Here is a 23,655-nt window from a genome sequence, read left to right as displayed (position 1 = left end):
ACCAGGGCATCAACAGGATCACCAGCCTTGTCAACCAGAAAATCCCCCAGAGCTTCCAGGAATCCATCAGGATCAATCTGGCTCCGGGGGCAGACCAATACAATCGGGTCCGCACCCTTGCAGAGGGAAAGGCCGCTCTCGAGGTCAAACCTTATGAGGAAGTGATCTGACCATGACAAGGGTGTCAAACTTAAATTCCTCACCCTCAGATCACCCTCTTCGTGCCCCGTCGAGAAAACCAGGTCCAGAGTGTGTCCACGTTCATGGGTCGGGCCTATGACATGTTGAGACAGCCCCATGGACGTCATGGAGGCCATGAAGTCCTGAGCCGCCCCGGTTAGACCCGTCTTGGCATGGAAATTGAAGTCCCCCAGGACCAACATCCTGGGAGTCTTCAGCACCAGGTCGGAGACGATCTCCGTCAGCTCAGGTAGGGAGTCTGTTGGGCAGAAGGGTGCACGGTACACCAACAGAATCCCCAATCTGTCTAAGATCCTGCCATCCTGGAGCTGGGACACTGAAGGCCAAGCCCCCACCCTGGCCCTGCACCTGCCATGGGAAGAACCCACCAGTTGCCTCCTCCAAGTCTGCAATTGTATATTGGATGGGAGAAAAGGGGGACATGGTGGGGGCAGGAGGGGATGAAACTGGGGCAGTGAGGACTTCCACCTATTCTTACCAGTGTCACAGTCTCCTCCCATCATCCTTCATGGCACATTCTGTAAGCAGAAAGAAATGACCTCCACCATACCACTTTTGGGGTATTTATTTATTTATTTTATTTATTAAAACATTTTTATGCCGCCCCATTCGCCGAAGCCTCGGGGCGGCTTACAACACTTAAGCTAAAATAATTATAATATAAATCAAAAATATGAATATTAAATTAAAAATACAAAAATACAATATAAAATAAGCCGCCCTGGCCAGATAAAATCCAATAATATTAACAGTTAAAATGCCGCTTGAATAAAAAGGTCTTCGCCTGGCGCCGAAAAACAAATAACGACGGCGCCAGGCGGACCTCTCCAGGGAGCGCGTTCCATAACTTAGGCGCCACCGCAGAGAAAGCCCTCCTCCGAGTACCCACCCTCCTAATTTCTTTCATGGAGGGTTCCCGGAGAAGGGCCTCTCCCGCCGATCTCAAGGTGCGGCTGGGCATATATGTATGTAAGCGCTCCTTCAGGTAACCAGGACCCAAGCCGTTTAGGGCTTTATAGGTCATCACCAACACCTTGAATTGGGCCCGGACTTCAATGGGAAGCCAGTGAAGCTGACGGAGAACTGGAGTCATGCGAACACAACACCCAGTCCCCGTCAGCAGCCTGGCAGATCTATTTTGAACCAATTGAAGTATCCGGACCGTCTTCAAGGGTAGCCCCACGTAGAGCGCGTTACAGAAGTCAAGACGGGAACTCACCAGTGCATGTGTCACTGTCGCGAGGCAGTCGTACTCCAGGTAGGGGCGCAGCTGATGAATCAGCCAAAGCTGGAGGAAAGCGCTCCTCGCCGCTGCTGTCACCTGAGCTTCCAGTGAAAGATCCGGGTTGAGAAGCACTCCCAAGCTGCGGACCTTGTCCCTAAGAGGGAGTGCAACCCCATTTAGGACAAGGCCTAAGTCCCCCATCCCAAGGTCCAAACCTCCCACCAACAGGACCTCCATCTTGTCTGGATTGAGCTTCAGTTTATTGGCCCTCATCCAGCCCATTACCTCGGCCAGGCACCGGTTCAGTACAGCCACTGCCTCACCTGGATTGGTGGAAAATGAGAGGTAGAGCTGGGTATCATCAGCGTACTGATGGTTCCGCAGCCCACACCTCCTGATGACCTCTCCCAGCGGTTTCATGTAGATGTTGAACAGCAACGGGGACAAAATGGACCCCTGCGGAACTCCATGGCATAACTGCCATGGCGCAGAGCCATAGTCTCCCAGCACCATCTTCTGAAATCGGCCACTGATATAGGAGCAGAACCACCGCCACGCGGTGCCTCCAACTCCCAATCCTGCTAACCTATTCATAAGGATACCATGGTCGATGGTATCGAAAGCTGCTGAGAGGTCCAGGAGAACTAACAGGGACGCACTCCCCCTGTCTCTCTCCCTGCACAGGTCATCGTACAGGGCGACCAAGGCAGATTCAGTGCCATACCCGGGTCTGAAGCCGGACTGAAATGGGTCCAGATAATCAGTTTCATCCAAGAGTGCTTGGAGTTGTCCCGCCACCACTCGCTCTAACACCATGCCCAGAAACGGGATGTTGGCCACTGGTCTATAATGAGTGGCCATCTCTGGATCCAGTGACACCTTCTTCAGGACCGGTCGGACTACCGCCTCCTTTAAAGGGGAAGGCACCCGACCCTCCCTCAGAGAAGCGTTAATCACTTCCAAAATCCAGGTCCCAATCCCGTGCTTGGAATTATTTATTAACCAGGACGGGCAAGGGTCCAATAGGCAAGTGGTGGGACGTACTCGTCCAAGCACCTTGTCCACATCATCGGGCCGCAATAACTGAAATTCATCCAATAATTCTGGACCAGACGGCGGCATTGGCGTCTCCCTTAAAACCTCTGTATCAATAGTGGAATCCAGCTCGTGACGAATCTGAGCAATTTTCTCCCTGAACTGCCTGGCAAAGTTGTCACAGCGGGCCTTTGAGGGTGGAACCAGGTCTTCTTTTGGACCTGGAAAAACCAGGCCCTGCACCGCTCGAAAAAGCTCCGCTGGACGGCATTGTGAGAAGGCAATGGAAACGGAGAAGAATTTCTTCTTCGTCATCCTCACCACCACAGCATAGGCCCGACAGTGGGCTCTCAAGTGTGTTCGGTCAGATTCATCACGTGATTTCCTCCACCTACGCTCTAGCCATCTCCCAACCTGCTTCAACGCCCTCAATTCAGGGGTATACCAAGGGGAAGAGCAGGCTCTGCCCAGTGGGAGAGGGCACTTAGGAGCGATCGTGTCTACAGCCCTGGTCATCTCCCCGTTCCACAGTTCGACCAGAGCCTCGACAGGAGCACCCGTCTTGTCAGCCGGAAACTACCCCAGGGCCTTCAGGAATCCTTCCGGATCCATCCGGCTCCAGGGGCAGACCCACACAATCAGGTCCGCACCCTTACAGAGGGAGAGGTCGCTCTCGAGCACAAACCTCACCAGGAAGTGATCTGACCATGACAGGGGAGTCAAGCATAAATTCCTCACCCTCAGACCACCCTCTTCCTGCCCCGTCGAGAAAACCAGGTCCAGAGTGTGTCCACGTTCATGGGTCGGGCTGAGGACATGTTGAGACAGCCCCATGGCCGCCATGGAGGCCATGAAGTCCTGAGCCGCCCTGGTCAGATCAGTCTCGGCATGGAGATTGAAGTCCCCCAGGACCAACATCCTGGGGGTCTTCAACACCAGGTCCGAGACAGTCTCCGTCAGCTCAGGTAGGGAGACTGTTGGGCAGAAGGGTGCACGGTACCCCAACAGAATCCCCAGTCTGTCTCGGTCGCCCAACACCAAGTAGAGACACTCCAGCCCTGGCCTTGAAGGGACAGAAGATCCCGTGAGAGAGATGGAGGCTCGGTAAACTGAAGCGACCCCCCCTCCCCTCCCCTCCCCTCCAGGCGTGGATGGTGCTGAACCAGATACCCGGGCGGGCATAGTTGGGAGAGAGCCACATCCCCCCCCTCTCCCACCCAGGTCTCTGTTATGCAAGCCAGGTCAGCCCCCTCATCCACAATCAAGTCATGGATGAGGGCAGATTTGTTATTGACCGACCTGGCGTTAAGCAACAGCACCGTCAGGCCCGAGGGGCGGCTGACAAGACTCCCTGGCACCCTCTGGCTGGGAGCAAAACCAGAAGTAGGGACAAGTGTCAACCATCTGTCCCTCCTTCTTCTATGCAGACACATTAAGCTCCCACCACTGTAACGTCCATTGCCCAAGACTACCCCAATGGCAGCGCCCGTGCGCTCCCCAGGAAGCGCAAGTGGCAACATGACCAGGGACGACTCCATAAAACAACTTAAAATACCATAAAATTATAAAAACCATTATTAAATGCATTTAAGTCTCAACGTTCAGAAGCTTAGAGCATGGGTCCTCAAACTATGGCCCACAGGCCACACCTGGCCCACTTCAGAGCTTTTGGACACTCTTGGAGAAAATGATCTCTGAGCGAGTCCAAAAGCTCTGGGCCAGCACAGGCATTCTTTGATACTGAGCAGAGAGCTGGCGCATGCGCCAAATTGCAACTGAGCATGAGCCAGCTCTCCCCCCCCCCCCCATTACATGCATATACAAAGCGGGAATACGGAGTGGGAAACAGAAGAGAGGGCAGAAGAGAGAGAGAGAGAGAAAGACGCTAAGAAAGGATTGAAGGTAAGAAAAATATACTTTTTAAATCTGTGTTTAATTATGTGAACCACGGCCACCTAGCCGAGCCTGGGGGCAGCTGCCACCACCGTTGAGTGGCCACAATGCTTCTTCCTCCCATGGCGGAGAGAGGCGGAAGTCTCCCCGCTTGGCCAGCCACGGCCACGTCCCTCGCCTCGGAAAGAAGCCCTTACCTCACGTCTCTCTCCCGGCTGGGGGAGCTGCTCCGCGCTTGCCTCTCCGGCCTCCTGCTCCCGCTCCCCCTCCCGGAGCCGGGCGAGCTCCTACAAGGGAATCTTCCTCCGGCTTGGAAGCGGGGCGGCAGTGAGGAGCTGGGAAGACCTCGACCGAGGCGAGCATGCCCTCATGGCTCCCCCTCATGTCGTGCTCTCCCTTTTGGCAGGTGGCACAGCATCATTTTGGGCTTCTGCTTAAATTAATTTTAATTATTTTTAATTTTAATTAATTTTCAATTTAATTTAATTAATTTTTCATTTATTTTAATTATATTTTTTCAAACTATAGTCCGCCCCCCCCCCCAACAGTCTGAGGAACAGTGAACTGGCCCCCTGTTTAAAAAGTTTGAGAACCCCTGGCTTAGAGCATCATGGGCAGAGGTAATAGTCACATTGGGTTCAATATGTCACCCCAGGTAAATGACTACAGGGTGTATGTACCCCAGGTACATACTTGCTTACCTGGGGTTAGATACCAATGAGCTGAAGGCAACTTACTTCTGAGTAGATGTATTAGGTACCTAACAGGGAACATCATCCCAAATGCATCCATGTGGCACCTGGTCTCTTAATTATCCATCAGACAAAAAGTAAAGACAGTTGTATTCTGACATGCCTTTGGTAGTGATATTGGATCTGTGTCATTATGTCTCCTGGCTGCTTATACTGTATCTCTGCATTTCTCTTTGTGTGAGTTTTTGGTGGTTGTTGGGTTTATTTAGTTTTTACACCATGGAAAACCTTGCATGGGAAAGATGGGATAATATACCTTATGAATAAAATAAAGTCAAATAAGATCAGTGGGAAATTATTTAAGGCATCTAACGGTCCCAGGATTGGATAACAAGAGCTCGGCTTTCAGAAAAGGCCAAATCAAAATAGACAACTTATCTGATAAATGGTTTTGGTATTATACCATCAACTTTCCTAAGAATGGATTTTCACATGTTTCATTACATTTTACTGTATTGTTCTTTATTAAAAGTATATATGGGAAAATGCTCTATGAAAACCTTTTCTTCAGTTAGTCCTTGTTCATTTTGTCACTAGGGGATGAACAAGCATCCCAGATCACACTTCGCCACAATATGTTCTTTTTTTTTGGGTGGGGAGGAGGTCAAAAGTATTTTCCCCCATTAATTGGATGAAGATAGTTTTAAAAATAGGAGAGTAATGTTCAATACAATATTCCTTCCATCCATTTCACATGGAAGTGACAAAAGCTGAAACTTTTGTGTATGGAAATACGACTAAACAGAAGACACTGCCCATGTGTGATGTGTGAAGTTTCTGTCTTGGGAAAGAAGATTTTGATGGTGCTCTGGGGCAGGTAACAGGAATTGGGGTATTGGGGGGCACTCCTTTCCCCACCACATGATCATTAAAACTGTGCCTGATAGTCTCACCCTGCCAAAATGGTCATTCTTCAGTTTTGTTTGCACAGTAACATACTGGGCCTTCTTTAAGTCTGTATCTAGTCTTTAGAGGAATGGAAAAGTGATTGTATGAAATATGCAGCCCAGCTTCTATTCTCTGTAAGGTTTGTGAATGGGGTGACAATTCCACTAAAGCATGGCACATGATATTCATCAGACTTGTTAATTATCTAAACTAGAATAAATGAACTGAACAACCTTAGGAAACAAACTATAAATGTCATATTATTGTTTCAAGTGGTTGTGAGGGAAAGGCTTAATCCAAAAGTCTAGAGCTGGATATTCATTCAGGGATTTGAGATCAAGTTGCAAATTTTACTGTTTGGTCCCACATCTCATCTCTCCTTTGATTTCCATTGATTTTTCTGAATGCATTTTCCTCCAGCCAAGAATGATATATTATATGCATGTTTTCAAGCTAAAATGTAATGGTCTCATCAGGAGTTTTTTATTTCACTTGCAAAAGAGAGGGAGAAAGATGGAGCTGGAAGAAAGAACTGGAATCAACAACAAGTATTTGGAGGAAGGATAATCTTCCGTGCATAATTACATCTATCTGTCTCTTTATCAAGGGCAGTTGCTTGAACATTTCATTGCTTTATCACTTTCTTGAACTCACCTAATTAAAAAAAACTTGCTTACACGGTTATGGTTTCCATTTTATTTTTTCCTCTCCTCTTTTCTCTTCTTTTTTCTTGCATCAGCAAGAAAAGTGCAGCCAAGTTTCCTTGAGTGCCAGATGACTTCAGTAAAAGTTAGCACCATTCTTAAACTCATGCAGGATTTCATAGTGAGCTGAAGACCTTTATGGACTGCGAACTCCACAAAGCAATTCAGAGACCACCATGAATCTCTCATATAATTACCACAAGTTAGACTTGAGAGTTCCAAAAGGAGACATCTTAATGAAACGATGCCAATCATTTATCATTTGCAATGCTACCTGACTGGATCCATGCTTCATTAATGAGATGTTCCTTCAGCCACTATTTACACGGATAAAAAGCAAGCTGCCTATGCAGAATTTCACTGTTGTTGATACAAATGGTAACATTAACTTTGAGCCAAATGCTTTTAAAGGGGGCATTGGGGATGCTCTTCTGGTTTCCATTTTTTTACTTCTTTCAACACCTGTTTCTATTGCATGTAATAATTCTTTCTTGTTCTTCCTCCCCCCAGCCATTCCTAAACCTAGCATATAGACAATTGTAGATTCAAAAATATCTATATCGTCCCTGCACTCTATAATGGTATTACTATGACAATTTTATTACTCTCATAAATATTTTGCTGCTTCCCAGCAGTACACTGTAATTTCACCAAAAGTTATTTAAAAAAAAAATTCACAAGCATATCAGAATGCCTCTATAACTCGGAATCCTGTGCTGAGCAGTAGGTTGGACCCAATGGTCTTATTGGTCCCTTCCAACTCTGTTATTCTATTACTTAGGATGCAATGCTAAATGTTTAGACAGCAAAAAGTCCTATAATTCACACACTAGCTGGGAAATTCTGGGAGTTGTAGGACTTTTTCTATCCAAACATGCATAGGATTGCACTTTAAATGCTATTTCTGGTAAACTGAAATTAATGGGTTTTAGTATTAATACATTTCTCATTGTGTAATAGGGAAACATTTTCCCATCTCTTTTGCCAAGAACAAAGAAAAGGCATAGCCATTCAACTATTTGTCAATTCCCATCAGAAACATTTAACTGTAATAAAATTTACAGACTCGGTTTCCAAAAGATGCTGCCAGAGAAGTTCAGATTTGCTAAATCAGTCCTTAAATAAACCATTTGCTTTATATATGTTGGAACATCATTTGACACAGAAGATGAAGAGATTTTCTTCTGAGTCAGCAAATGGAGAAACTTTTCATTCATTCTTGAGGCTCAGTAAATAAAAATGAGCATCCACTACTAGCAGAGTAGTAACAATCTATAAAATGTTCCACATAATTCATAACAAGAACAAACAGAATAGACTATGACTTAGAATAACATGAAGTTTATCTGCTAATTTAAGCAAGAATCAGTACATCCAATTATATGTTTTTAACCTGTAATAAATCAAGGCTGAGTTTGTTTTTAACATATAATGGTATTTCATTTTTATTTGAAAATAACATGAAGTACAACATTTCAATAAGGACACGATCCTATGCATGCTTAAACAAAATAAAAAAGAGAAAGAAATCCAATTCCTCGCATTTCCCAGTTAAGAAATCCAACTCCTTGCTACATCCAGCTAATCAAGTCAATTGCAATTTCATACAAGTAATTATCGCTATTATATTAGTAACATGATGCTTCAACAAAACCAGTGCTTTCACGTAAACATCACAGTCACTTAGAATATAAATTTGTAGGTCTTTTTTCTGTCTAAACATGCATTGGATTGCTTCCTTATTGAAATATGTCTCATGAATTACACTTCTTTTCATGTCTGATTGGAAGTGCCATTGTATTCAGTGGAACTTATTCCCAAGTAAGTGTCTATAGGATTGTTTTCACTACTAGCATCATGCGACTAACGTAACAGGAGTAATTACTTGCATGATATTGTGATTGGCTTGATTAGCTATATTCATTGCAGAATTGATAATAAAACATGAGGAGCAAGAGCACAATGAGCGGAGTAGGATGGTACAGCTGATATTATCAAGCATCCACAACATTGTGATGACAAAGAAATAAGTGCACTAGAGGGCTGACCATCAATAAAGGTGTTTGTTTGAGTTATACTCTGCTGTTCTGTCCAAATATGGCACTTGATACAGCTGTTCCATTTTTGACATTCAAAGCACTGAAATATACTGATGGAAAATGGAAAGTAAGATAAAATATTAATGTTTATTACAGCTGGGTGGCAATGATTCAAAAACATTGAAGAACTAACAAATGAAGAGGGACCTTAATAAAAGAGAAAATATAAATGGAATTATTGTTTTTCTGTAAATCTACATCCAGATGTCTGGAATTATTTTCTTTTTTTCAAATGCTAAATTATTAGTTGATTTATTTTTATTATTACTATTACTAAAACTGTTACATACTTTCTTTTCTTCACTCAGAGCACCTTGCAATAATAATTAAGATCAGAAAATGTTGTCAGGATCTTATAATAGGCAAACATATTTTCAGTAGCACTTTCTAATGTAAGGCTCCTGCAAAGCTCCTTTCAAATACTCTGCTGAAGAGTTGTAATGGGATCACTGAAATACAACATTAGTTTGCTTTTACCAAACATTTTTGGAACAGTTTCAGAGAAAGTTTCAGGTCTTCAAGAAAGCCCTGAAAGAGCAAGGCCTGGGACTTCTTTGCCATTTCTCCCTGCTAATTTCCCCTTGCCCAATATGCACTTGTGAAACAGAGAAAGGTTGGATACTGGCTTGAAATGAGAGCAGCTGACAGAGCTCCAAGATAGCTTTTTGGAGAAAGGATTGATCACAACCTCCTTCTCCTTCCTTGAAAGATGTACTGCAACCTTAGTCAACACATTTGAAAGGTCACCCTTGGCTTTTTTAACCACGTGTACGTATGGTTTCAAGCTTCAGAGTCTTTGCTCATATCTTCTGACTGAGGCCACCAACCTGATGTTATCCAAGCAACAAGCAGCCACCTCTGACATCTGTTCAGGAACAACAGTATCCATATAAAGTTGCCTGACATTTCTAACAAGATTTAACTCATACGTCTGTTCCATATAGTCCTAATCTTCCAGATGCTGTAGTGTTCTAACTCCCTTCAGCCCATCAACATAGCCAATGACCAAAAATGATCAAAGCTGGCATTCCAACAGCATTTTGGGGATCACAGGTTCACCACTTCTTTGCTAGGCAGTTCCCAACGCTATATTGATAGCTCAGCTCTGGAGCGTAATAGGTGCCTTCCTACCACCCTAAATCCTATTTAACTGTGCATTATTTCATTTAAATGACCCATATCTTCCTTTTAGCATGACAAAAGACTGCCATGGACCAACATAACGTCAACAAAGGCCAAAAATAAGAGAAAAAGTAACACACAAGAAACATAATTTTGTTTTTTAATGCTTTGTCATAATAAGCCCAGAGATTTAATAACAGAAACTATGGGTGAGAACCTCAAATCCATGGACCAGATGTGACCTTCCAGGCATCCCTACCTGACACACTGGCCTCTCTCCAAACTCTGCCCACTGTCCTTAAGTCCACCCTCTCCCTAGCCCAATTTCCCATGATTTGCAGCTGTTTCTTACACTTCAGCAGAGGGAGACATCTTATGAGGGAGAGAAAGGGAAAGAGAGAAGGGGAAGAAAACTGATGCAACGAGACGAGACAGAGGGGAGAAAGATGGAGAGAGAGAAAGAAGTATAGAGAGTGCAGGACTGCAAGAATGTTGCTTCAGCTACCCCCACTTTGGCTGTGACCACACTCACTTGGCTTTGCCAAACCTGCCACTGGCACGTGGCCCTCAGAAGGTTATGAGTAAGTGAATGCAATCCGTAGGATAGAAGTGCTTCCCCTCCTAATGCAAAAGGTCCACTCTCCACAGTCCTTAGATATTTCTGCGGCTTCTGCTGCTGTAGCTGTTCGAGCTGCTGTTCTTTAAAGGTTCCGTGCCTGGCTGCCATAATTTCTAAACAGCAAGTGCGAATCAGATTGCTGCTTTTGTGTTCTCTTGAAAGCTACCTCCAAGGCAACCCGCTGAAGTATGGCTTTTTATATTGTAATCCATTCTATGGGCCACTTGACATTGATGCAGTTGCTAAGGAGAGCAAATTGCACTAGGAAAAGAGACCGCTTGAATGGAAGACCATGAAAAAATTAAGAAAAAAGGAAGGCAAATTTCACATTTGGAACAAATGTGCTTTAACTAATGGATCCCAGTATGTCCCTAACTCACATTAACTCTTAGGCATGACAGTTTCCTCATTTTACACCGGTGTCCAATTAATTCTGAACAATAAAATATCATCCTTTGCTGTGCTGATGTCCCTGTATGATACTTACCTCCATGTGTTGCAGAGAGGCTTGGTGGGTTGACAGGAGGCAAGCTGTGAACACAAGTAGACTTTAAGACTGAATTCTTTTACATGATATATAGAAGAGAAGATCATCCATCACAGTTATAAGCCATAAAACTGACAAGAAAGGAAAAAAAGGAAAATATGACTCTCTGGGTCAGGGTGGGGGAAGACCAGAGAGAGAACCATAAAATGAAAATTTCATGATGAATTAGTTTGTATTTTCTGTTTTCATTTCTGCCACATGGAAGGAAATGCTTCATGTTTTCTTAAGGAAGTGCAAATTTCCCCACTTCATCCATTTTAAATCCTCACCCTTAAGCATTTTGTACTGAAGCATAAAGCACTAGGATACCTTAAATGGACATAATGAATCCCTATGGAGTTTGGCCTCATCAACCCACTAACAGTTCAGCAGAGCTCAAAAGGAAAACCATTTTATAGCAATTTGGCATCTTCCATTTACAGAAAGTGGTGCATATGGAGCATCCATCTATCCTCATGGTTTCTTTACCATATTTGATGAAATATAAGATGCAACTGGAACAAGCACCTAAGGAAAAAGGGCCATAAACTTTGAACAGTGCTGTAAAACACACACACACACGCACAGTGTGCTAACATGAAATGAGTTGCAGGCTTGAAAGCATTTGTGATGGTTTGCTCATATAGCAGTAACACAATAGGTCTGTGATTTGCAGATGTTTGGTGGCTATCTGGTTTTTGAATACATTGTTCCTCTCTTCATGGAAGGTGCAGGCTGCAGGTCTAGATGATGGTAATGATGATAACACAAAGACGAGCCTGGGACTGGGAGAGGAAAACTAATATGGGAGTGGGTTTGGGAAAGCACCAATTATATTTGAGAGCATGAAGTGATTTTACGGGGAAAGAGCAGCATGACCTGTTGCACTTCATAAACAGATAGAACATTTGCTATAAATGGTGGTAATGACACCACATGAATCAAAGCAGATTTGTATTAGGGATAGAGAAAAAGCCTTCAGTCCCTACTTTAAAATGAACTTACCTAATTTCATCCTTTCAAACTAAAACACAAACAGAAATTCAATTATCATTTGGAATGCATACTTTTCTGCATTTTGCAATGACATTCTCCATCAAAAATGCATACAAAATGTGTGCATCAGGAAAAAGTGTACATTAAAATGTTATTAGTAAAAATACTGTTAAAATTATTAGGAATTGAATATAAAAATGCACATACTGGAAAAAAAACCCCAAAATGCTCATACATTTGCTCACAAAAATTGAAAAAAATATGTTTAAATCTCAAAGACTGGGAAGAATTCAACTAAAGATGGAAGAAATTAGAAACTGTAATATACTGAAATTCAAGATGTGCCCACCAGGCATGCAAGACAATTTCTTGGGCTCAGAATTCTTAACTCTAAGTCTGTGTGTGCCTTGCCCGTTTACAGTTGAAATATCCAGGGGATTTAAGAAAAGGCAAAGCAGAGCCCAGAAGCCTAGATTCTGCCTTCACTGCTATACAGCATCTGCCCACCCACTATCCCCTCCTTTCCTGTGGTGGCCTTTCCGCCACCACATTGTGAAATTGGCTGCCCCCGTCTGCCAATTTCATTGCACAAGTGGAACCAACCCCTTGTGCAACCAAGATTTAGCACTTCCTGTAGCAAGCCCTGAAACAAACAGCAATCCTTTTACTGAATTGGAGCGGATCAGCAGAGCTGCCTCATGCCAGCTCTGCTGATTTGCTCCATTCCAGGAATGAGCATCTTTGCTCGTTTCCCATTGCTCCCAGAAGCCCTACATCTCCATGTTGATCTCATTTGCAGAAAGAGCTTAGGGGTGCAACATGATTGACAGAGGCACACTGCCTGGCTGAATTCTGTTCTTGGAGTTCTGCTTGGTTCTTGTGAGGGCAAGCTCATCTGCCTGTAAAATGAAATTCATTATTGCTTACCACACCATGAAACACTATGGTTGAAAAGCAGCCAACATATATTGCTAAATGAATAAAGCCAGTGGCATGACGAGGACCCATCTTTGCATACAAGCTTATTAAGCTTCTCTTCCATCCTCATTCTTGACACAAAAACAGAATTAAGATGGGAACAGATGGATAAATATGTCTTGATCTGTTGAAGATGCTCTGGCTCAGAGAATGAGACTTCAAGATCAATAACCCTAAATTGTGTTTATTACATATTTCTGCAGATGACTGGCTCAAGCATATGTGTGTGCTTATTCAATGGAGACCAATTATTTTTCCTTGTACAGTTCAGTCTTAAGGTCACCTCCATTATGAAACAATTCCAGCATACCATTGTTTTGTACTGAACTTGCCAAAACCCTACAATTGATCTACTTCCTCCACATGGAGAGAATGAGAGATGAATGCACCCTTAATAAAGCCAAACAAACCACCAGGAATTTTTATTTTCTACATTCCCAATTGGAAAGTTGAAGAAGTTGCCATATTAAATAGCAGGATAGCACCTACACAACAAACCTGAACATCAGACTCTGCATATTTTTAAATTATAACTCCAGATGCTTTTATCCCATTCTTTTCAGTGACCTTTCACTTTTAAGTCAATTTGTCAGTCTACTTTCCAGTGTCTGAAGAAATCATCAAAACCGCAATACTAAATTTTTCCAAGAAATGGTGTTACTGACACAACTGCTATGTTGTTATGTTAGTTTCCTGATCATGGAAGCATACCTCCCACACCTGCTGGCACTGTTTTAAAAAATTCAGGGTTTTTTAGTCAGTAACTGTAGAGCAAAATGCTATCCTTTTACCACCCAAGGAAACATATGTATCATCTCTCAGAACAGTCTCTGGAGATACCTTTAAGAGAACTGTAATTGGTTAGCAGCCACAAAGGAGTTCCTTTAGAATGTTACTGCCCTTATTGTTACTATTATTGTTATTAATTACCATTGTATTCCCATCACTTCTATCATCACTTCATATTACATCGTATTAGCCTTATTCATCTTCAAACTCTAAAAGAAAATATAGCACCCAGACCTATTAATATTTATCTATAGTGAGCACAGTGGGATTTATTACTGTGTAGTTATTACCCCCATCTTTTGGTGTTTTTTTTGGGGGGGGGAGGGGGGTTCTGGCTTTTCTCTCCTCAGTGCCTCCCACAGTACTGACTAGCACCCCAACACCTTCCACTACGAGCCCCCTCACAGCATTGGCACAAGTTCTCCCACTGCCTAAGATAGGAGAGTATGGCTGTGTTACTCCTGCATCCTCCCACTCAGCTGGCATCATCTCACCCACCCACCTGCCTCTTCCTTCTACAGGTGATCTCCTGGGACACCTTCCCACAGTGGATGAGTGATCTGAGCAAGAACCCTTCTGAAGAGCCACCTTCCTCCAAGTGCTATTGGTGCCCAGAGAGCCTGCCCACCCTCTGGCTCGCACTCTGAATCTTTTCAGTGTGTGCCAAAGCAACACCATTCTTTTCCAGCAACATCCTTGCACAAGAGTTGTGTCATGTTCCATGCCTGGCAGTAGCCTTGGCTTGTCACTCCATGTCTAAGTTTTTCCAGCATGTCCGTTATTAGGAGCCCAGAAAAACTACAAATCCTAGCAGTCTGGGTGGTCCAAGATGTTGTTGGGTACGCACCTGGATGTCAAGGTTGTTTGGAATTCTACCTTTGGAATCCTTACCCAAGGGTAGGGTGGCCATGAGATTTCTTGTCTTTCTTTTTATTTACTGCAATTATTTCTAATTTTGCACCCATATAGCTATACACCAATATGCAAATTTATGCATATTTCTGTTGTCTTTTATCCCCTTTTTAGTAATTCATAAGTGACTCTCCTGTCTGGGAGAGTTGAAAACTTCCATTCCCATAAATCCTGTTGTGTGGAATATTGGTGCAGTTGTTTTGTCGCAATCAGGCATGTTTTGTGGGAAAAGGTATAAGGGACCAACTCATAACATTCCCATATCAAGAAGACATCGTGTGAGGAGGTAAAGAGATCTCCAGGCCTTGTCCTGATGACCTGGTCAGTAACACAATGAAACCTGCTGTTTGGAACAGGCCTCACCTTAAATTGAACTCATTCCTGTCAAGTCTGAATGGCACTTAAGTTATGCTCATTTTTGACTGGCAGTCTAAATCAAGCCTTGGGAGGTTTTTCTGCCATACCCTTCCCAACCCTGTATATTCCACATGTGTTGGAATATTCCCAACTCACAATATTCCCAAACAGCATAGCCATCACCACTTGCAAGGAATGGTGCAAGTTGGAGGCCAACATAGCTGCATAGTAGTGGGTTAGGAAAGACTAACCTATTTCTGGAGTTATTGGAGCTATTGCTGACATTTGCTGAGTTCAGCACAGCACATGGGCAATGATATGGACAGTCCGCACAGATGATTAAGACCCTCTCACCATAAGCTCATAGGAGAAGGAGAAGGAGAAGGAGTTACTAATGACTGTCCAATACAAGTATTGCATCATTATGGTTTATCCTGTGAACACAACTTTTTGTAATGAAAGCTGAAATAGGACTTTCTCTTCTGCAGGATGAAACTGCACAACAAAACAAGGCAAATAGTGGAAGATGTAACTCATAAACAGACACACCACTTCTCTTCGGACAAATACTGCACATTCCACAGAACTTGCTCATGCCGCTTCCTTCCCTACAGAGCCACTGCTTGACTTTCCCAAAGCCAATATTAATATTGCAGACCATTATAATATAGTTATTTTCATGGAAGCCTGGGAGGAAGTCACGTGGCATTAATTGGCCCCAGGTGACAAAAAGGTCTCCATTGAGGTTGTTGTTTTTACTCACATAAGCAGCAATGAAGTGGAAAAAGCTGAGGAAGTTGCAGTGATTGTCTTAAATGAGTGATAACCTTTTTCTTGCCTGTTTTGTTAAGAAATCATTATCCCCCATTTAATTGGATGAACATGTGGAGCTCGTCATCCAAAGGCAGATGCACACACAATGTTTCCAACCGGCTCATGTTAAGGGAGCTAGACTTTGCTGACAGTTTCAAGTATTAAAAAGAACCCCAGAGAGAGAGAGAAATGACGATGAAGAAAAAGGAAAACAAGTTTTCATCCTACTGAAGAGAAAAGAGGACAGAACTAGGAGCAATTGTTATAAATGGCAAGGTGCTAATTTTAGAGCAAAACAATGCATTGAGAAATTCTTAAGTGAGTCTCAGATACATTCACAAGCATATTCACTAATAATATTAATAGCCTCTTGCTTCTAATATAGATTCACTTCAAAATGCAAGGATATTTAGCTGCAAGGGTGCAACACAGAGAGAGAGAGAGAGAGATCCTCCGTCTTACTGCTGAAGAGTTCCATGCAGCTCATAAAAAGCTAATTATCCAACAATTAACATCAAAATATACTTTCAAGTTGCAGCAGAAGCAAAAACAGAAAGAGGGCTTCAGAAAACCACAGCATGACCACAATCAAAATATGTTAAATATTTTAAAAATAAGAAACCAATTAAAATGTGTTTATTTATTCCATTTCTATACCAATGTGTGGAAGGTCAGTGATGAGGAGGTGAGAGAGGTCTTCCTTGGAAAGACTTCCAGATCCTAGACACAGCCACCAAATAGACCCTCTTCTTATCCCTATCACAGTTTGGGATCCATCCACCCATCCCAATTTTATACATGTTGCATTGGATAAGATGCCACTTCATGGGCAAACTGGTCTCATGGGCCCGAGATACATCCTGTTGGCATCCATAAATAGTTCCTGAGGACAGTGTGAGTTTGATGTATCTTCCCTTCTGGAAAAACAATCATATGAATTGGCCATATCATCAAGAAAAAGCAATAGCAAGCACTTTCTCATGACCAGTAGTTCAGGAGTGCTGGTTATTCTGCTCAGAGTGTTCATGAGAGCCATTCTTCTCACCCCAGGGTCCACCTGAAGTTGAGGTGGGGCATTCATCCTCAGACTTCAGAGGGTCTTGGCAACTCACTAAGCCTCATCCCAGAACCCTGAAGTGCACTTGACTATCAAGCAAAAGGGACCCTTGGGTGGTCTCTGCTAGGGCTTGCAGGTACTCCCTTTTACAGAAGACTGTTCTGTATTGGAAAGGATGCCAAAGGACTATCCCCTACCAGAAATCAGCCTCCATTTGAAGCTTTGTCCTGTCCAATTCCAGCTAAAAGAAGAAAGAGGAAATTATATCTGTTTTGTTAAGAAATCATTATCCCCCATTTAATTAATAATATAATTAATTAATAATATAATTAGAGGGAAGAGGAAGAAGTTGAGAAGAAAGTAAATAGTTTATGCCTGAATATTAAGTTATTCTTTCTCCATGGGGTAACATGGCCAGTGAAAATCAGGTGTAGGAAGCAGCTGATCATGTTCTGCCAGAAGGCTGCCCTAAGGCCGCCTCTGAAGAAGATTATACAAGATTATACAGGTGAAGACTTTTTTATTCAAATGTTATTTTAATTGTTAATATTATTTATTTATTTTTTGGGCCAGGTCAACTCATATTATATTGTTTTATACTGTGCTTATTTATTATTGTGAGCTGCCCCGAGACTTTGGAGAATGGGGCTGCATAGAAGCCTTCTAAATAAATATTTAAATAAATAAAAGACAAAGCACCATAAGAATTATAGTCCATCAACATTTAACACCTGTATGGCAGGTACGCAAGACACCTGATCACAGTCTTCCACACTAATACTGTGAGATGTTCAGTATTTCTTTTAAATTATAATGATTATTATTTAAAATGCATTTCCAGTTTTGGGTGGCTAACAAAGAAGTCTCTCTCTCCCATGCTCACACTTATGACCTGGCCATTTCCAACACACTTGAAAACACTTCCAGATGAGAGGGGTTAAAGTTATGCTGCCTTTCTGACTTGGTGTAAGGCACTCCCCATGTCCCTACTGTGTTTAGGTCCCTGCACTTCATAGGCCTGACATATAAAAACTGAACTGATAGCCCATATAACACTTGTATGTAAAAAGATATCCATTAGTGCTATAGATCAGGAACATAGCTTAATTGAAGAAATAACTCTATTTCTAGGCAGTCCTGGGGTTTCAAGCAAGTTCCGTTCCTGAGAATGTCTTTAAATCAAGTTTGTTTGTAAGTCAGATCATGTACAGTCGGCCCTCCACATTTGCAGGGTTTAGGGATGCAGGACCCCCATGAAAGTGGAAAAACTGGAAATAGTCCTCCCACCTAAACTCGCCAGTGCCTGTTCTTTGCAGTAAGGAAATGTCGGAGAGATTTCCCTCTCTGAATGGGTGGGGCAGGAAAGCCTGTTTTGGAGGCCTCCCTTTCTACCCTTTTACTTCCTCTATCTCTGTGGTGATGCTTTGAAGACTTCCCTCTCTACCCTTTCACTGCTTCTTTCTCTATGGTGATGGCAATTTTCTGCAGTGTCTTTAACTCGAATTTTTAAATAAATAGACTATGTGGCAGTTTGTAAGTAAGGTTGTTCATAACTTGGATGTTCATAACCTGTAATATTGTATTTCTTCCTGTAGTATTTTCTTCCTCTGTTCTTTGTGAGGCCACAATATATCTGAGTGGGCCTGAAGCCTTGTTTTGTTAGTATCAAATACCATTTAGTAGTTACATTGTAACATTCTGAAGTGGGAAAGAGAAAGAATTACGTTGAATATTGAACATGAAGACCAGATCAAATTATTGCCTGAAAATTTTAGGTAGGTGGGAAAAAAGTGGTTGGGAAATTGCAGTGAAGGAGCTGAGAATTGGAGTAAGTGGAGAGTTAGAGAGAAGGCCTGCTGGTTGCTGTGTGGTGTTTTAGAGGGAAGAGGAAGAAGTTGAGAAGAAAGTGAATAGTTTATGCCTGAATATTAAGTTATTCTTTCTCCATGGGGTAACATGGCCAGTGAAAATCAGGTGTAGGAAGCAGCTGATCATGTTCTGCCAGAAGGCTGCCTTAAAGCCATCTCTGAAGAAGATTATACAAGGTACTGAAAACCCAGATAAACTGTCAATTCAGCAGGAAAGGCATATTGGTGATCAGGAGAAGTGTATACCCAAAAGCTGGACCTGTATTTGGCTGGGGTGTATTTGGCTGAGATGGAGATTTAGGGTATTTGACCTGAGGAAAAAGACCCCATTAAGAGGCTTGTAAAAGCAACAGTGGCTCTTGGGTCCTTAAGAATCATCACTACACCACCTTTTGAAACTCTCAATGTAAAGATTAGTCTTCTCTTATATGTAAGATTCATACATTTAATAATCTATCAAATTTATAATTATTGAAAAAATTGATAAATGATCTTATTTAATAGTTAATCTTGTCCATTATGTTGTTACCCATCTCATGTAGAAACCAATTATACCAGCTACTAATATTCAAACAGAATTGGTGACACCAGAAGAGGTCTGTTCATGGAAGTGAATTAAAGTCAGACAGAGTTTGTTAAGGCCCCGGAATACAAACATTTGCTACAGAAACCCCACAGGTGGCAGCAATGCTGGGGAGAGGAAATAACCCGTAGCATCTAGGCCAGCTTCCCCAACCTGGTGCCTTCCAGATTTTTTAGTCTCCAACTTCCATCAGTTCCAGTCACCATGGCTAATGGCCTGTTATTTTGGGAGCTATAAATCCAGAACATATGGGTGTGGTATTTTTAAGAGAAAGCGAATTCACACAGAAACATACAAAACACAGTGCAATGGACATCTTCATCTAGCAGCTGTGGAAAACAGTGTCTCCTAAAAATATTCACCAAATGGAACAAGCGGCACCGGGATGCTGAAGAATCTCCTTCCTTGGAGGTTTACTTGAAAAGCTTGAGAAGCATCTGCTAGTTACAGACTACAATTTCCTGCCATGATTTATAATGATTTATTACAACATATTTGTTTCAGTAAGGGATTTGCATTTTTCCCATGCAAAAAAATCGGCATTGGAGGTATTCTGCAGAAGTTTACAGGATTCAAGTTTCAGTATGAAGCCTTGTTTTCCTCTGTGAGCCATGAGTTCAGGAAGATACATGAGGACCATGGCACCCTAGGCAGAATTTACAAAAATAGGACACTGCATGCAAGCAAGTCAGACGACTGCTCCATCTAGCCAGTGCTATTAGCGGTGACCGGCAGTAGTTCTCTACGATTTCAGGTGGAGGTCTTTCTCTGCTCTACCTGGCCTTCTGCATGCAAACCAGGGTGTCTCCTAGTGAGTTACGGCCTTTCCCCAGTTTACAAGGAGGAGGCCTTTAAGCAGTGACTACTATGTGAATTATGCCAGAGACAAAAAGAATTTCAGTGTCCATATGTTCTTTCAACCCCTCCTTATACAGACTCATAGAATCGTAGAGTTGGAAGGGCCATGAAGACCACTGGGTCCAAATATAGAAGTTTCTTTGCTATTGCTGTGTTTCTCCTTCCAAGCAGTATCAGCCTCACTGACATTCCTTTGCTTAATTCTTACATGAGTCTCTGAGCATAACAAAGTGGCACATTGAACCCTTTCTTATTACTCATTTCCTGAGACTCTCTTTACAAGCCTCGCCACGGCATGCCTCCACTCCTGTTGTGCCTCTAATTGGGGTTTATTTATTTTATTTATTTATTTATTAAAACATTTTTATGCCGCCCCATTCACCGAAGCCTCGGGACGGCTTACAACAATAAATAAAACCAGTAAGTTAAAATATACATATAAATAATCATAATAATTTAAAACACACAATATAAAATAAGCCGCCCTGGCCAGATAAAATTCAGTGGTATTAACATTTAAAATGTTGCTTAAATAAAAAGGTCTTTGCCTGGCGCCGAAAAACAAATAACGACGGCGCCAGGCGGACCTCTCTGGGGAGCGCATTCCATAACTTAGGCGCCACCGCTGAGAAAGCCCTCCTCCGAGTAGCCACCCTCCTAATTTCTCTCACGGGGGGCTCCCGGAGAAGGGCTTCTCCCGCCGATCTCAGGGGGCGACTGGGCATATATGGATGTAAGCGCTCCTTCAGTTGTCCAATGCAATAAAATTTTATCAAAGTCTTATTTTCATGAGATACTGCAAGTATATTTCTAATAAAAATTTTAAAAAATGAATCAAATTATTTTCCATTACTAATTCTCGCTTGTAAGAAAAACATGACCAAGCTAAACCTATCACACTTCTCGGGTACATCATGAGAAGACGAGAAGGGAAGACTCACTGGAAAAGACAATAATGCCAGGGAAAGTGAAAGGCACAGGCAGACCAACTATGAGATGGTTCAACTCCAGATGGTAACTACATTTACAAGGGGTGTTCAATGTATTCTCGGTATTGGGTTGATTTGCTATTGATGTGGGTAATTTAATTATTTCATTAGCTAATGACACTATCTGAGGGTATACATGCAAAATTTCAAATAAGTGTGATCATTAGTTCCCTAGTAATCCTCACTGAAAGACAACCATGATGACTGACTCGACAATGTTGAAGAAAATCGAGCACCGCGCTGTGATTAAGTTCCTTACAAACAAGGAAAAAGTCAAATAATCATTCACGAAGAGATGGTGGCCGTTCACCAGGACTCTGTACCTTCATTATCTACTGTTCAAAAGTGGTCAAGTGAATTTAAAAGGGTCAGAGAAAGCATTGAAGATGACCCTTGCTCGGGCTGGCCGGTTACTGCCACAATGAAAGAAAGTGTGAAAAAAATTGAGAAACTTTTATTGGAAGATGCCCGAATAAAAACCAAAATGTTAGCAGAGATGACAAACCTATCCGTTGGTACCATATTTACTATTTTTCATGACCATCTTAACCTTTCCAAGGTCTGTGCAAGATGGGTGCTGCAGATGCTCATGGCGCCTCAGAAACAAGTGCGTGTTGAGTGCTGTAAGGAGTTTTTAGAGCTCTGTGGTGAAGATCCATCGAGTATTTTTGACTGGATTGTTACTAGAGATGAAATTTGGGTTCATCACTATGACCCTGAAAGTAAGCAGGAGTCCATGCAGTGGCATAAAAAAGGTGCTGACCCTACGAAGAAATTCAAAGTCATTCCATCAGCCAGAAAAATCATGGCCACAGTGTTTTGGGACTCAAAGGACTCAGTGTTTTGGGGCTACTTTATTGATTGAGTACACGAAAAAAGGTGACACCATAAACGCAGCATCTTACGCAACCACTCTGCGTAATTTAAGAGAAACAAAAAAGGCAGGGAAACTGACTGCAGGTGTGTTGCTTCTTCACAACAACGCGCCCATTCACACAGCATGTGTTTCGAAGGCTGCTGTGTGAGACTGTGGTTTTGAAGAAATAAACCACCCACCCTATAGCCCGGACCTGGCCCCCAGTGACTACTACCTATTCCCGAATTTAAAAAAAAATCTTCATGGAAAGTGATCTTCCGATGATGAAGAGCTTAAGGCGGCAATTAACGCACATTTTTTTTGATGAGGAGGAAGCGTATTTTTTACAGAGAATTGAAAAGTTAATTTCTAGATGTAATACGAGTATTGAAGTTATGGGGGATTACACTGAAAAATAAAAATTATTTCAATTTATTATTCCTTTTTCTTCATGCTGATACCGATAATACATTGAACGCCCCTCGTACAAGAGCTGAGCAGGGCTGTCAAGGACAGGACATTTTGGAGGGCTTTCATGTATTGGGTCACTGTAAGCCAGAGAAGACTTGCCAATTATTCTTGTTGGTACAAACCCAGAACTGAATTCACCTCAAACAATTGTTTTGTTCAAAGCATATTGCTCAGATATGATTAAGTTAACTCACAGCCCAAGGCTTTCCAAATACAAGAATTATCTTTCAAAAACATTCAGCAGAGGCAAAATCTGTAACAATGGCCAATCATTTATCATTTAGTAAATTGTTCTATGCTGATTTATTGATTGGTTTTGTATGACACAGCAAGCCATGGTGATGTTTTACTGTTGCTGATCTGTTGTGTCATCCGAACCCTGTAATGGTACTTCAGCATAGTAAGTTTGGTCTTTAGAAACCATGAACAGTAACAACAGTTTGTTCTATGGTTTTCTCCCATACCACAATGGCTTGTTGACTCATCTGAATCTGGCAAGCATAACCTCCCATGGTTTGAAGACCAAAACCAGCGGACTGCTTGGCAGCAGCACCCCACTGGAGCTCTTGCCAGCAGTTGGCCAGAGTGTGCCACTGAGAGCTGCAGTTTTACATGGCTCTCAGAGGGGTTCTCTGCTCTGCCCATCTCCTGCCCTAGCAGCAGTGATGCTCAACTCATTCCTAATGGCCCCCCAAGCATGCCTGAGAAAAGCCCCTCTTACATGCAAGCAGGAGGGGATGAGATCACCTGGGAGATAGTGCCTGACTCAGTTGATTCCCACACTTGCCCCCTTTCCCCCCACCTGCCAGAGACATGTCCCAAGCCCACACAAACACCATGGATGTCCCAAACCCAGCACCAACACCAACACCACTGAACTGGGCACACCTCTCTGACAACCAGGAATAGGAAAGGGGAAAAATTTCTTCCTCCCCTTGTCACTGCCATTTGTGAAAAAGCTGCTCAGGTGAGCACCAGGTTGGGGACACCTCTCTTGCAAACAGGTTGTAGCCAGTGTAGATGGTATAGAACTGGTGGCCAATGCAGATGATATAGAACTGGTT

This window comes from Varanus komodoensis, unplaced genomic scaffold (genome assembly GCF_004798865.1).
Source record: "Varanus komodoensis strain SLA01 unplaced genomic scaffold, ASM479886v1 scaffold1, whole genome shotgun sequence".
In the NCBI taxonomy this organism is placed as follows: Eukaryota; Metazoa; Chordata; class Lepidosauria; order Squamata; family Varanidae; genus Varanus; species Varanus komodoensis.
The sequence above is the reverse complement of the archived record's forward strand: the minus strand, read 5'-3'. Positions refer to the sequence as shown.